This window comes from Pongo abelii, chromosome 15, assembly GCF_028885655.2.
Source record: "Pongo abelii isolate AG06213 chromosome 15, NHGRI_mPonAbe1-v2.0_pri, whole genome shotgun sequence".
NCBI classification, from domain to species: domain Eukaryota; kingdom Metazoa; phylum Chordata; class Mammalia; order Primates; family Hominidae; genus Pongo; species Pongo abelii.
Genome location: NC_072000.2, coordinates 57,542,772 through 57,557,867, shown reverse-complemented (window position 1 = coordinate 57,557,867; position 15,096 = coordinate 57,542,772). Strand labels below are relative to the sequence as shown.

At 40.2% G+C, this 15,096-nt stretch overlaps 1 long non-coding RNA gene across 4 annotated transcripts in view; it reads right to left on the bottom strand.

Moving 5' to 3' along the window:
* The window catches only part of LOC129049901 (uncharacterized), a 261,143-nt gene that overhangs the window by 59,209 nt on the left and 186,838 nt on the right, over positions 1-15,096 (bottom strand). The window contains exon 4 of one of the 4 annotated variants that reach the window (XR_010137042.1): positions 2,509-6,600. The exons of 2 other annotated variants lie outside the window; for them this stretch is intronic. This is a non-coding gene — a long non-coding RNA (uncharacterized LOC129049901). Of the gene's footprint in view, positions 1-2,508; positions 6,601-15,096 lie in introns of those variants that run through there. One more of the 4 variants, XR_008513288.2, reaches the window with a different exon arrangement.

Genomic DNA, 15,096 nt, shown 5'->3' with positions numbered 1-15,096 from the left:
CACCAACCACAGGTTGACTCAGCAGACCAGCAACAACATATGACCTACAAGATGGCCCCTGCTTCCCTTCTGTCCTCTAAATCTCCCAAGAATTTTCTTTGTGGTTCTTCTATTACCAGAAACATATAAAAAAGTGAATTCTGGGAAATGCAGTTCTGCCTAGCCAAGTCGATACACTACAAAACCATCACAAAACCCTTGATTAGGATTGAGAAATTGACATAGTAATTTTCACTTTGCTAAATAATGTGTCACTGAGTGCTAAAGTACAAATGTCACTAAGTGCTAAAGTACTGGTATATGTCTATGGCAGTGGTTAAGAGCAAGAACTTTGGAGTCTTCCTGACCCAAATTTGAATCCAGTGTTTACCACTTTTTTGTTTGGAACATCAAGCAAGCAAATTATTTAACTCTCTGTGCCTCAGTTTCTTCATCTCTAAAACTGGGACTATAATACCTGTTTTATTGACAAGATCAAAGATTAGGGAGATGATGCAAGTAAAATGCTCATACAGTGCCTATTACATAGTCAGTGCTCAGTAAGTGACTGATTTATTGTAATTGTCACCTGCCATCAACTCTTAAGAACTAACCACATTAGAATCAAGTGTCTGAAGAGATGCCCAGAGATCTCTTTTCCCTACTCGGCCTTAAGTGTATGCTTAAGGTGAGTGCAGAAGTGCTTGAAGACCATCCTTGAGGCAAATAAAGATGGAACCAATTTATACATCAAATCATAGAGGCTGACTATTTTCATATTTTCCCAGCTGCCAGAGATACTTGCTGAAAGAGCATTGGTATTTTGAAGCCTTATACTTCCAAGTTGACTCACGCTGTGGGTTCATCAGAAAAACATTTTACTAGGCAAGCCAAATTATGTTGGATAATATATGCCAAGCAATAGAATTATGAGCATGGACTCTGGGGACAGACTGCCTGTGTTCAAATCCTGGCACCACCATTTATTGTGCTTAGGTGTTACATAAACTCTTATTTTCTCTCTTTCATTCTCTACATCTGCAAAATGGAAACAATACTAGCATCTATGTCATAGAGTCACTGTGAGGACTAATGAGTTAAAATATGTAAAATGCTTAGCATAGTAAGCGTAGTAGTCATCAGCTAAGCACTTACTATCATGATTGTTGCCATTATCCGCAGATCTCTCATCTTCTTTAGGCCAGGAATTGGCTCCTATAAACTCTGGTCCATCCACACCCAGCAGGAAGCAGAAAAGCAAGCAAGGAAAAATTGATCTCCACCCAAGGATGATTATTCGACTTTCTAACATGTGCACTCTGACTTATTATTACCTACATACTCCTTTTTGCCTAAGTAGCCTCCTCTAGACTTAACTCCTCACCTGTCCAGACCTGGGGAATCCATCCATTCTTCATATGTAGCTGAATTTTAAGACCTTCTTCCTGGCCACTTGTGGCCAGGTCAGCGACAGTCCATTAGAAAAAAACTTCTGTGACACCCTTATGCCTAAAAAGAATTGGTGAAATCGTTTTCCATTACTTGTTTGAACAAACCAAAATAGCGGACTATTGCACAGTCTCATTGTCCTGAAGAGAATGCAGTTCTCAAGCTCTTTGCTCACCCATGGGAAAGTATCAGATCATTGCAAGTTGCAGATTGAGCCTTGCTGCTCTGTAAAGAAAGGCCATGGCTTTTCTCAAATGTTTGCTTTTCCACACTTGCACCTGCACATGACCATAATAGTACAGATTAATGGAGTTTAAATAGAGATGTGTCTAATTCAGAACACAGCAGCTTAAGGAAAGATCTCTGTTTTTAAAAGAGATTTCTGTAAATGATTTAGCAAAGTTGAGCATATATAATCTGTCCAAAGTGCTAGCACACTTGCTTCAAGCAGCCAATTTTGTAAGCAAAGCTGTGGTTTTCTTGTTCCTTCTGTGAGCTGTGGCTGCCATTTCCTCACGGCCCAGCCCTCAGTGATGCACGAACTGGGGATGTATTTCTCATTTGTGCATAAAAGTGGTTTCCTTGAATTATGAGCCCCAAAGTTCCAAGACACTTACAGTCTGGGTGGCCACACAGGAATAAGTGTATAAAAGTCTGTTCTTAGCATGGCTCAAGGAGTGAACATATTCACTTCAAACAGCTTGTCTCTCTGGGAACATACTAACAGCCCTCCACCAGAGAGACGCATATTTGTGGTCGTGATGTCCTACAGCAATGGTACAAGGAGACACACACTAAGAGAAATTAGAACACCAAAGAGAAAAATAAGTCCAGCTTCTCATACGAAAGGATCCTTTAGCTCCCTTTCCTCTCCACTCTCTACCAAAACATCTTAGCTCCTTGGAATTCAACAGCAATGCCAAAGGGAGGTTGTGTTCATGAATCCAGTGGTAAGCCCAACAGTAGCAGAATTTATTAATAAAATCTACACTTTCAAAAGGAATTATATATATATATATACAGAATTATTTTGAGAAAAGGCCTCCTAATTTTTTATTAATTACACAAAATAGAAACTCCTTTAGAGGAGAAAGGTGCCATCCTTTTTGGAATTGGAGAAGGAAGGCTCTTGTTGGCCATGCAGGGTTGCCTGAGTGGTGTGTCTGCATCAGGACCTGAGCCTGATAGAGAGTGAGCTGGCACAGCCCATAGCGAGCTTCAGGTCGCCCCAGAGACTGAGGATTGTTGTCACCAAATGTGTCGCCTCTGTTCTACTGGAACAGGAGAGATCAGAGGGGAATTTTGTCACTGGAATAAATGCAAGTTCTTTACATTCAGGAGATCTATTTTCTTTTCTGAGTGGTCCTGAGGCCCCAGAAACTTGTTCTTCTAGAAGCCAAGAGATCTCTTAAACGATTATAACTATCTGCCTGGACATTGACTCAAATTGGAAGTACTCATCTTCCTCTGCTCCTTCTTTGCCTCATATGCACCTAGGAATAGAATTATTCTCGATTATAAAGTACACATTTGCCTATTAAAATAAAACTGCCAAACTAAGCAACATCATGATAAGCCATTATGAATGCATGAATTTGATTCTGTTTGGTTGTATGTGCACTTGAACTAAAATTGTCTACAGATGTATTTCTGACTATAGAATAGATACACCCCTTAAGAGCTGCCAGGAAATCTTTGAAAATAGAAATGTATCTTTAGAGTGCTAAGGGAGCTCATTATTTCTAAGAACCCTGAGGTGAATTATTTAGTAGAGAAACTGTGTATTTATGGAGAGCTTAATGCGCAAAGGACATGAAAGAAATATGAGACATGATCTTTGCCCTCAATCAGATTTCAATTGAGTGAATCATTTCAAAAATTTAGATTTCCGTGTATCGAATTTTCTTCAAATGAGGCCACCTGTACAGCATCCAAGAAGTCTAAATTTCACCTTGCATCAGGAAAGCAGCCTGTGATAAGGCCCTGTGGTCAGATAATGCCACTTCCTCATAGCTGAGACAATCCTGAACTTCTTAGCTATCTTGGGCCATCCAACCTGCAAAGGTGATTGTATAAGATGGAGCAACCTCCAAGGCAAGTTGAGCAGTCTCTCCTCCTCCTTCCATTGCCTTCTCATGCCATACTGCCTTTCTTCACACATCACACATACACAGACATCTGGAAACATGTACACACACACACACACACACACACACACACACATATTCACACAGCTTCTGGTGTCTTAGGTCATACTTCTTCGTAACCTCAGCCCTTCCACAGTGAGATCTTATTAGAATGAGTTAAACATCACCAGCCTGTTCTCCAGGCCCTCAATGACTTCATCCTTCCTTCTTATCTCTCCCAACCAGAGAAGAATCAGAGGCAAGATATAGAGGCCTCTCTGAGCCCCTCAAATCACACCATGTCAGTAGCCTTAGTCTATCTGTGCCTAGACTCTGCTCTGTCCTCAACAAAATGGGAACAAACCCATTGTGGCATAGCTATAGAGACTCCTCACTCTGTTGGTTCAGTTATACCTAAGAATGCACCCAGATGGCTGAAAGGACCCTGGTGGTCTCCTAAATCTGCTTCAAACAACAAAGATCTATTGGCGGTTTAATGGCAGCAAGTAAAGCCACAGAGCAGGTCATGCTCACTGGCCTGGGGACACAATGGCAATAAGAAGATGTTTCTCCTCAGAGGCCCCCTATGGTGTTCCATAGGTGTCCTACACAGGGGCGACTGACTAAACCGGCACCCCATAAACCTTTCTACCAGCATACCACTCTATGAATGGTTGCATGAATGCTTCATGTTGCATGCAACATGTCTTCACTTTCTATGACATTCATTTGGCCACCTCCTCCTTGACACACACCCTGTTATCTTGGTTTCTGTGTCACCATGCTCTCCTAGTTTTATCTCTGTGTCTATTAACAACAACAATGGTAATGAGAACTTACATTTATTGAGTGCTTCCCCTGTATCAGACATGGTACTAAGTATATTCCATGTATTATTCCAGCCCTAAGCCCCGACTTCTCACTTTATCCTCCCTCCTCAATCTCTCCCATGGATTTAGAGACCAGCTATAAACTAACCATTCCCAATTGCTATCTTCAGCCTAGAATTCTTTTTTGCATTCCAGACCTACTGTCTAACTGCTTAGTTGGAAACTCTTTTTGAATATTTTCGAGGCATTTCAAAGTGAATTGTTCATCTTTCCTCCCCCAGCAGCCTCTCCTCCAGTGTTTCCTGGCTCAGTAAATGCGCTGTAATGACAGGGATATAGATGTCATTCTTGACTTTCCCTTCCCTCATGTCCAATAATCAATCACAACCCTGTCAGTACAGTCCCCACAATGTATACCAAACTGGCCACTTCCCTCCCTTTCCACTGCCACCTTTCTCACCTGAATCAATGTCATTGCCTCATCATCAGCCTTCCTACTTTCATTCTTGCCTGTGGCCAACCTGTTCTCCACAAAGCAGTCAGGGTAAACTTTTCAAAATAAAATGATCTCTTCCCTACTCAAAGCCTTTGCTGTGACTTCACATGGCACTTAGGATAAAATCGAGAATTTTCCTATGGCCTCTGCCCACATCTCCAGCCCCACCTCTCACCATCTACCTCTCCCTCACTCTACTTCAGCCACCATTACTCATTCCCCAAACACTCCAATGTGGTCCCCACCTCAGAGCTCCCCCACAAGCTTCTCTCTTTGCCCTCTTAATATTGACTTCCTTCCCTAGACTATACCCTTTATGAGGGGAAGAACTGTGCCTACTAGCTCAACACTCTATAGCAGAGCTTGCACAATGCCTGGACATATAGGCAGGTATTCAGCAAATATTTGCTGAATTAAAATATTCAAAAATATCTTTTGAAGGTCTATTATGTGTCAGGTATGGTGATAGACATGTGGACTTCTCCACAGGCTAGCTCACAATGGGCACCTGACTTTCCCGAGAGCAAGCAAATGAGAAAGCAAAAGAGGACAAGCAAGACAGAAGCCATCTTTTTGTTGAGATAGATGACATCTCCAAAATATTGTTCTATTACTTTTGCCATATCTATTCATTAAAAGCAAGTCACCAGGTCTAGCCCACACACAAGCAGAGGGGATGCTGCTATGGCATGAATACCTGGAAGCAGGGATGACTGGCGACCATCTTAGAGGCTACCTACCTCTAGTGTGGCTACCATGTCCATAATATACAGAAATCTAGCTCTTCATTACTATATACTCTTCAATACTATGTACTTCATGTATAGTATTCTAAGGTAGAAATGAAATAATTTGTTATTTGCACAATTTCCAGTGGTTGAATATTTATGATATTTATAATTTCCCACTAATTTTGCAATAAACATCCTTGAAACACATACATTTTCACACTTACCCGTTATTTCTAGAAGATCAATTTCTAGAAGTGAAATTGCTGGGCCAAAGAATCTGCACAATTTAATTATTAATTTATGTTGCTAAATCGCCTTCTTAAAAGGTTGTACCAATTTGTCTCTTGAAAATGTCTAACAATATTTTAAATACCAAATATTAAAATGTTTTAATATTCCACTTCACCACAGAAGAAGTCTAGGAACAGTGGCCACCCCTCCAACCTTTTTTTGTTTATTTGTTTGTTTGTTTGTTTGTTTTTTGAGATGGAGTCTCACTCTGTCTCCAGGCTGGAGTAAAGTGGCACAATCTCAGCTCATTGCAACCTCTGCCTCCCAGGTTCAAGCAATTCTCCTGCCTCAGCCTCCCAAGTAGCTGTGACTACAGGCATGCCCTACCACACCCAACTAATTTTTGTATTTTTAGTAGAGACGGGGTATCACCATGTTGGCCAGGATGGTCTCAATCTCCTAAGCTCGTGATCCATCCACCTCAGCCTCCCAAAGTGCTGGGATTACAGGCATGAGCCACTGCGCCCGTCCACCACTTTTCTTCTTCATGGCCTCTTCCTCAGTGTTGCCTTTACTAACTCCTCAGTCAGGTATTTGATGATCTGAATATGTGACCTCTATACCTGCATATTTTACTTAATTCCTCTTTCTTGGGCTCTCCAGAACAGCTATTCTTCCAGTGGTGATTCAGGTGCTTCTATCAGGTGGTTCCACCATGTCAACATGTGGTCTCTTCAATTGGAGTATGGGAAGGAGAGCTGAAGGATTAGGTAACAGCTTTTAACCGTTTCAGCCAGGAAGTGACATACATCATTTCACTCAAAATGAACTAGTCACTTCAGAACTAGTCATGAAGCCCCACCCACGGATTTTGGTGAACATTCAATTTCTGATTGCATTTTAACTTTACTAAATATTGAATAATATCATTGAAATTTAATATTAATACATTTTAATAATTAATATTATATTATATAGACATGTATTATAATATGGACATATAATAGACATATATTACAATATAGACATAAAATAGACATGTAATATAATATATAGATATAATATGGTGATAAATATTTTGATAAATAATTTAATATTTATTAAATTATATCTCTGTCACAAAACACAATAAGTAAAAAAATATACTTTTATGGCTAACAGGGGCTTCTCTCCATAGGCCCAGATATTGTCAGCAAATATGTAGCCATGCTTTGACTTTGGTCTTCTTGGAAAAGTCATATAAAAATACAAAAGTAAGATTGTACATCTCTGGCCTTGCCTTGCTTCATACAGCCAGACATGTGCCACTTTGCTCCACATGTTGAAACAGCCATTGCCAGATGATGTATTTTTGCAGTGGACACGACTTGGCACAGGACTTTTCCACCTCTCCTGTTTCCAATCACGCATTGCCTGGGCATGTCAGGGTCAGGCTTAAAGACTTGCTCGAACTGGATTCAAGATTTACGAGAACGAGATGTAACCAGGCCTCTCCCAGAGGTTTGGGAAGAACAGCTGGAGTCAGGCCCTTTGCATCATGACAAGAACTATTAAAAACTAAAGCAGTGTGTGTGTGTTTTTTTTAAAAAGATGAGTGTAGAAAAGCAAAAAGTAATCCAAAGGAGTATCAAAGGCACCCTCACGAGGGATACCTTTAAAGGAAAAGATCCTAAGGGCTCCGACGCTCTAACTCACTCACATTTCAAACTTGTAAACAAGAAGCAAAAATCATTAGGTTTGAGCTGTGGATTTTCTCCCTTGACCCACTCCTGAATGGAGTTGAATCATCCCCACTCCAAGCAGTGAGGGGCTGCTGTGTTCTCCAGGCCCCACCCTGTGCTGATGTAATGCACCACTGCTGTGTTTTTCTGATGAGTGTGCTAGGGAGGGTCCTCGCCAGGAGGAGGGAAGCTGTTGCCTAGCACTTCTGGAATAGCAGGGAGAGAGGGGAGGCCTAAGAGCACAGATGGCTGTTGTGGAAGTGACTGATGGCTCACGCTGAGTATTGGAAAGTCCACTTTGTCCCTCCTCCTCTTACGCTACCACAACCACCCCCACTCCCACCCACCTCCTTCGAGACCCTTCATTCCTGAGAGCTCATCACTCATCACCAGGGAGCTCTGGTTTCTTTAAAGTGGTTCCTGCAGCCACATCCCCCTTCCTATGCAGCATTAGACAATGATGCCTGCCAGCCTAAGTGTGCCTGCCAGCTCCCCGTGCCCAGTTCACAGTCCAAGAAGAAGCACTCCCAGGCCCTGAAACACAGATGCCAGGATCTTCTTCCAACCTCCAAGGGACAGGCTTTTTTAACTGTTTGATTTTATTTTAATATTGAATTTGTGTTTGTGAACATGTCAGAAACACCAGGGCAGAGAGCACGTTTTAAACAAAATAAAAAACGTAAACATTCCATTTATTCAATCCACCCCTACCTCCACCACCAACACACACACAAAAATTCCCTTCACTCCTGATTCACCTCTCTAATGCCTTTACTCTTCCTGTTGTTTGCTATCTGAGAATCATTTTAAAGAATTAACTCTACAGTTTCTTTTTTAAAAATATGAGAGCGGGCCAGGTGCAATGGCTCATGCCTGTAATCTCAGCACTTTGGGGGGCCAAGGTGAATGGATCGCTTGAGCCCATGAGTTCAAGACCAGCCTAAGTAACATGGCAAAACCCTGTCTCTAGAAAAAAAAAAAATGTTTTTAATTAGCCAGGTATGGTGGTGTGGCACCTGCAGTCCTAGCCACATGGGAGATTAAAGTGGGAGAACCACCTGAGCCCTGGAGGTCAAGACTGCAGTGAGCAGAGATAGTGCCACTGCACTCCAGCCTGAGTGACAGAGTGAGAGCCTCTCTCAAAGAAATAAAAAGAAATGAATAAATAATAAAATAAAATAAAAATATGAGAGTTATATAGGAAAACTTTTTGCATGCAATTTCTTAAATTCTCCAGAGCACGTCATATAAATTATAACAAACTTATTATATTAAAGCAATTGTCTTTCACATGACAGCAATTTTAGTGAAAAACCTTTACTAAAGATGATCTATTCCTAATGGATCAATGGAAGTCACACATGATCCTTAAATTTAAGGAAAATTGTTAAGTAAATCTATATTGCTGCAAACTGTTTCTTTTTCCTACATGGAATTTAAATGTATCCTGATCTATTCAAAGATTTCAAATTGCTCTCTGTTTGGTAATTGATTTTTTTTCTATTCCCCTTGGAAAAGGGAACAAAAGATGGGAAAGCAGCTTTTTACTTTGAAGGAATATAGAAGCTGTGTGTATTTGTTGTGCAAAACAGAAAAAAAAATGGCCCTCTTTCATCATGAGTGGAGAAGATGTTAAGTATCAAGAAGAACACACGATTAAAATTTTAAAAGAATACAGTTCATCTAAAGCCATCTTTTTAGCTGAAGAATTTAGTCCCAAAAATGTTATATCTGACAAGTAACAGTTAACAAAATGCATCCTGAAAAATCCTCTATTATCATTAATCATAGCTTTGAAAACATTCTAACCTTCCTAGCTCCTAAAATAAAAAATATTCCTTATTACTAAACAGATGAAGGGAAAAAATAAACCTACTTGAATTTATTAGCCTGAGATCAAAGAAAATTTAGAAATTAATCCTAGTTTGCCTTTGGGGGCACCTGAATGTGTGTCCTCCAACCTGCAAGGCTCTGCCTCTGGCTGCTCCCCCAGAATACAAGGTGCAGTGTGAGACTCTGGGGTCTGGTAAGCCTTAATGTTTGGATGTTGCCATATGGCCTAGCTTATGGCATCGGCAGAAATCTGGAAGGTGGAAAATGAAGTTCTCCTAAAAGAGGATTGTGGAGAAGACAGCAGTGCCACTCAAGGTGAGATACTCCTGCTCTAGGATGAGCAACTGCTGAGCTGACAGCCAATAAAGGGGGCACCTGGCCACCCCAGCTCTCTGCTTCCTATTCTGTTCCCTATCACTTCACCTCTCTGATTTTCTTCCTCTCGGACTTTACTCTCCTGTGCCATTTTTTCCCTTTTCTTATTTTCTCTCCCTCCTTTTGTTTCTTATGCCTGCAAGTGGAGGTCATTGACAAGACTTGCCCCACAGGCGACCCCCAAATATGGAAACGGTCATCCCTAAAGTAATGGAGTTTTTCATAAAGCTAAGTATCCTCACCAATCAAACATTTACTTTGGGTATACTACATACCATGCTAGGTATTTGGTATAGAAAGATGATCTGGGCTTTAAAGCACCTGTGTTGAGATGGAGACACAGACATCCATGGTCACTGATGATTTCCGTTCTAATGAGTTAGGGATGATCTATCAGTCAGGGTTTGGTCAGGAACCGCTGCACTCTATGCACTTTGAATATTAAATAAATGGACTTTACATAAAGTTAGGGGACCACATGCCTGTTGGGAGAGCAGACATCAGGAAAGATGCTATGGAAGGTCAAGAAGTTGACCATGAAGATTTCACCCTGAGCACCGTAGTGTAGGGTGCTTTCGCTGGAACTTTCCAGGAAGGCCACAAAGAGGGAGCCTGCAGAGAAGTTTGTGAAGCCCAGAAACCATAAAGTGAGAGCTCATATCTGGAAGACTGCCATATCTGACCCCACACCTCGCTGAGAACAGTGACCTCTACTTCACTTCTGCTCTCAAACATCACATGGATTTCTCTCATTGGCAAAACTAAATCTAGAGCTATTCAAGGGAACTGGTTCTAGGAAATATATTTCCCAGCCTTAGACAGGAGGAGGGGAGGGAGAGGCACAATTGAGTACAGAAAACCCACCATAGAAAGGAAAATGGTGCTATGCAATATGGACAAAGGCCATCTAGCCCAGATAAGAGTCTAAGAGGAGATTATCTCTTAAAATCACAAAGAATTAGTCAGAGTTAGCAAAGCTGAGAGAGGAAAAGAGGCCATACCAGGCAGAAGGCACAGGATGAGCAAAGCCTTGGAGGGGGGATATAGCAGGAATGTACCAGGAGTGCATGGTACCAGGAGCTAATGGTAGTGATTTTCTCTTCCGACTTTGTTTTTGTTTTTAATCAAAGAATTTTATTAGTTGTGCTCATCAAGAGCCTCCAAGTATATGTCAAGTGAACCTGCTTAGGACTCAGCAGTGGCAATAAAGGACAATGGTTAAGAATGTGGGCTCTAGAATCCAACTGGAAGCACAGCTCCATCACTTTGTAGGTGTGTGACTTCAGGCAAGTTACCTGACTTCTCTGAGCCTCTAATTTCTTTTTGCAAAATGCCAATAATCATAGTACCTCCTTTCACAATTATTGTGAGCAACAATTGAGCTATTCCGCAAAAGCGCTAAAAATATTAGCCTTTATTATCCCTCTCCTTTTGATACTATGAGATGGTCTTTCTTATATACCAAACACATAATAAAAACCATAAAAAATAAAACTCTAAAGAGGATAAAGAGATGATATGCAATTTTTGAACGGGCAAATAAGTCAGAGAAGAAATGCTGCTACAGGCAATGCAGGCTTTTACACAATGGAACAGAGGATGGATTTAAGAACAAGAAGACAGAGACAAACACTTAAGGGCCTGTTAGAAGAACCCACATGGAAGACGATGAAGGCTGACTTTAGACATGATGATAGGATGAGCCTGGAGAAGAGCGATATTGGAACAATTTTAGGAGGTAAAATTGGCAGGATTTGTGATGAAGTGATGAAGACTTTCTCAGCAAGAGAAAGGGAGAGAGAAGTTGTGGATTGTTCCAAGTTACTCTGTGGCTGACAGAAGTGATGGTACCACCCACTTTTGTGTGCTGAGGATGGAATCATTAGCAGAGAAGACAATGAGCTCCACTTTAGCCAATCAATGAAGCTACATTTTTTTTGTCTTCTTCATTGAGCATGTGTTCCCTTTCCTTCTCCCTTTTTCCTCTTTTCTGTTCCACTTAGCCTCTCTCTCCTTTTATTCTGATGTTAGTGACTTACAAAAACCCAGAATATACCTTGAAATGCTCTGGACTGTGGATAATCTTAAGGCATATTTATAAAACTAAAGGCTGCTCTCAACCTGTAAACCTGGCCTTAGCAGTGCTCAGTAGATCCAAGTTCCAGTCCTAATTCTTCCACGAACAAACTGTATAATCTTAAGCAAGTCACTTAAAACCTCTATGTCTCCATTTTTTCTTCTGAAAAATGAGGGGTGTGAATTAGACATATTTAGGGCTTCTACCAACACAGAGATATTGGTTCCACAAAATCAGTGAGTTTTCTAAACCCACACCTTGACAGCCTTTAACTAATTCATGCAGCATTGTAATGGTTAATTTTTCATTGATTAAAATCAGTCCTCACTTAATGCTAACTAGCAGGCTGCATCATAATGCCTTGGAGTTTAAGGTATATAGATAGTGTTACAGACTGAATTCAACTGTGCACCCCTAAAATTCATATGTTGAAGCCCTAACCCTCAATGTGACTGTATTTGGAGATAGAGCCTTGAAAGAGGTAATTAAGATTAAATGAGGTCATAAGAGTGTGGCCTTAATCCAATAGGATTGCTGTACCTATAAGAAGAGGAAGAGACACCAGGGGTGAGCATGCACAGGGGAAAAGTCACATGAGGACACAGTGAGAAGGCGATCATCTGCAAACCAAGGAGAGAGGCCTCAGGAGAAACCAAACTTGGTGGCACCTTAACCTTGGATTTGCAGCCTCCAGAACTGTGAGAAAATAAATATTTGTTTACATCAGCTAGTCTGTGGTATTTTGTTATGGCAGCCCTAGCATATAGATGATAGATAGATAGATAGATAGATACATACATACATACATACATACACACATATATACATACATACATACATATATATATACATACCTAATGTTACTTCATAGGAGAGAAAAAGAATAAAATCAAGCTCTTCACATTCTATACTCTGTTTTATTATGAGCAAGTCACTTTCTTTTCTGCCTCAATGTCCTCAATTTTAAAATAGAAAAAAAATATCCTCTACATCCCAAAAGTAGGGAGAGAAGATGAATAATAAAATTAAAGGTTGAGAGGATGAAGAAGAGCATTGTAAATGAGATCTGGTTTGTTCTTGGGGTAAAACGCTCCAAAAAATATTTATAATTATCATATTTTCTATTGAAACTTCTAAGAACCCTTGGTTAATTCTATACCAACATTTTGCCTCAGCTTCCTTCTTCCAAATGATAGAATAATATGGAAGTGCTTTAAAAAATATAAGATTTTCCTCCATTAAAACGGAATTTAAAAAATATTTAGTCTTTCCTTAGGCAGGCTTGATGCAAAGTACTAAAATACATTCAAAATCCACTAGATCTAGGTTCACATTCCAAATCTGACACTTGGCAGACAAGAGATGAAAACATGTGACACAAACCTCTGAACCTCAGTTTCTTCATACGTCATACAGAAATCATAATATCCACTTCATAGAGTTGCTAGGACAATTAACTGCAATCTGTATACTTGAAGTCTTTAGCAGTGATAGCAGTGGACCTGACATATAACACGTATTCAACAAATATTTGTTCTCCTGCCCCTTCTCCTCTCCATTTGTCCATCACACAGCATGATTTTATCACTCCCCTCCTTAAAATTCAGCAGTGGCTTCCCATTACCTTAGAGGTGAAGTTTGAATTTTCTAGCATGGTATTCCCTGCCCATCTCCTATCACACTCGACAAAGCAACCTGTTCTCCTGGCTCATGCAACTACTGGTGGTTTCCTGAGGAAACAGCAGACTTTGGAAGGAGCTATGCTTTTTGCCAAGAACTTTCTTCCCTTGTCCACCTGGTCTACCTGGTCAACTACTACTGCTCCTAAAAGTCTCACTTCAAATGCACCACCTGACCTTCTTAGTTAAATTAGGTGTCCCTCCCATCTGTCTTGTGGATGCACATATGCTGTTTTAATCACTGATGTTCTTGAATGTCTAACACATCAGACTGGGAATTCAATCAACTGTAGCTTTGGTTGGCTTGTCTCTGAATTCCTAGTACCTAGCACATGGTAGGGACTTAATATGTATAAAAAGGGAAGAAATGTAAGAAGAATGGTAAGAAAAGGTGAAAAGAAGGGAAATAAAAGAAGGATGAAGGAAAGGTAACAAGAGGAAGAAAAGAGAGGGATGAGAGGAAAATGAAAATATTTTGACACTCTAAAAATCCACCACTTCAAAGACTATTTCAAGGAAATATTTTCCTTTACCCAAATGAGGCTGATCTGCCTAAATCTCTTCTATGTCAGTAATGCTGTGAAGTTAAGCGCTGATGACCTACTAAAACTACAATTTGATGAAAAAGAAAGATTTGAACCAATTTAAGTAACTTTAAAAAATAATTTTGCATTGACAAAGAAAAAGTAAGAGTATAGGCCAAAAATGTAGTCATGGGTATTAGATTACATATTAGGGAAAATGCCCTGAAGATGGAAATTCTAAAGGTCGAGAGAAGCATCACTATGGGAACTGTTCAAGTCTCTTTATATAGAGAATGTATAGAAAAGCGAAAGATGGAAGGAAGGGAGGAAAGAAAGAAGGGAGGGAGGGAGGGAAGAGGGAAGGAAGGAAGGAAGGAAGGAAAGAAGGAAGGAAGGAAGGAAGAAAGGAAGGAAGGACGACACAGATACATAAAATATATACAGATAAGATAATTCTGGAGGTTATTGGAATGAAGACCTGCCCCTGTGTTTTGTTTTTCAGGCAAAATTATTTCTTTGATGATCCTTTTCCCTATGATCAAATAATTGTGAATTATATCATGAACTATGACGATGATTATTAATTCATCCTTTCAAACAAATTTCAAAAATTGAAAACCTTTATACCTCATTCACTGAATGCCCTAGTTTTTTTCAATTCAATACCTAATGAAGTTTGAAGTCATGATACTTCACATTCAGCAACTGTAGAGCATTTAAAAGAATAAGTTCTTCGAAATAAAAGCTGGGACATTAGCAAATCACAACACAAACAATCCTGTTGCAATTTTAGGTTTTCTCTGTGCCTCCATCTCTGGCCATGTCTTTTGGGTAAACCAAATGAAGTGCTTCAGTTACAGGGGATAAGAGCTGCAAGTTCTTAATAAAGCATTACTCAAAGAGGAACAATAAGAAGAATAAAAGGATAAACTAAGCAGGAGTTCCTTATGCCAGGGACTCATAATATCTTTTATGGTGAAAATGTTCCAATGTTCTTGGAAAGGATACTCCCCTCTGATGTCCCAGTCAGCCAACCTCTCAGTGC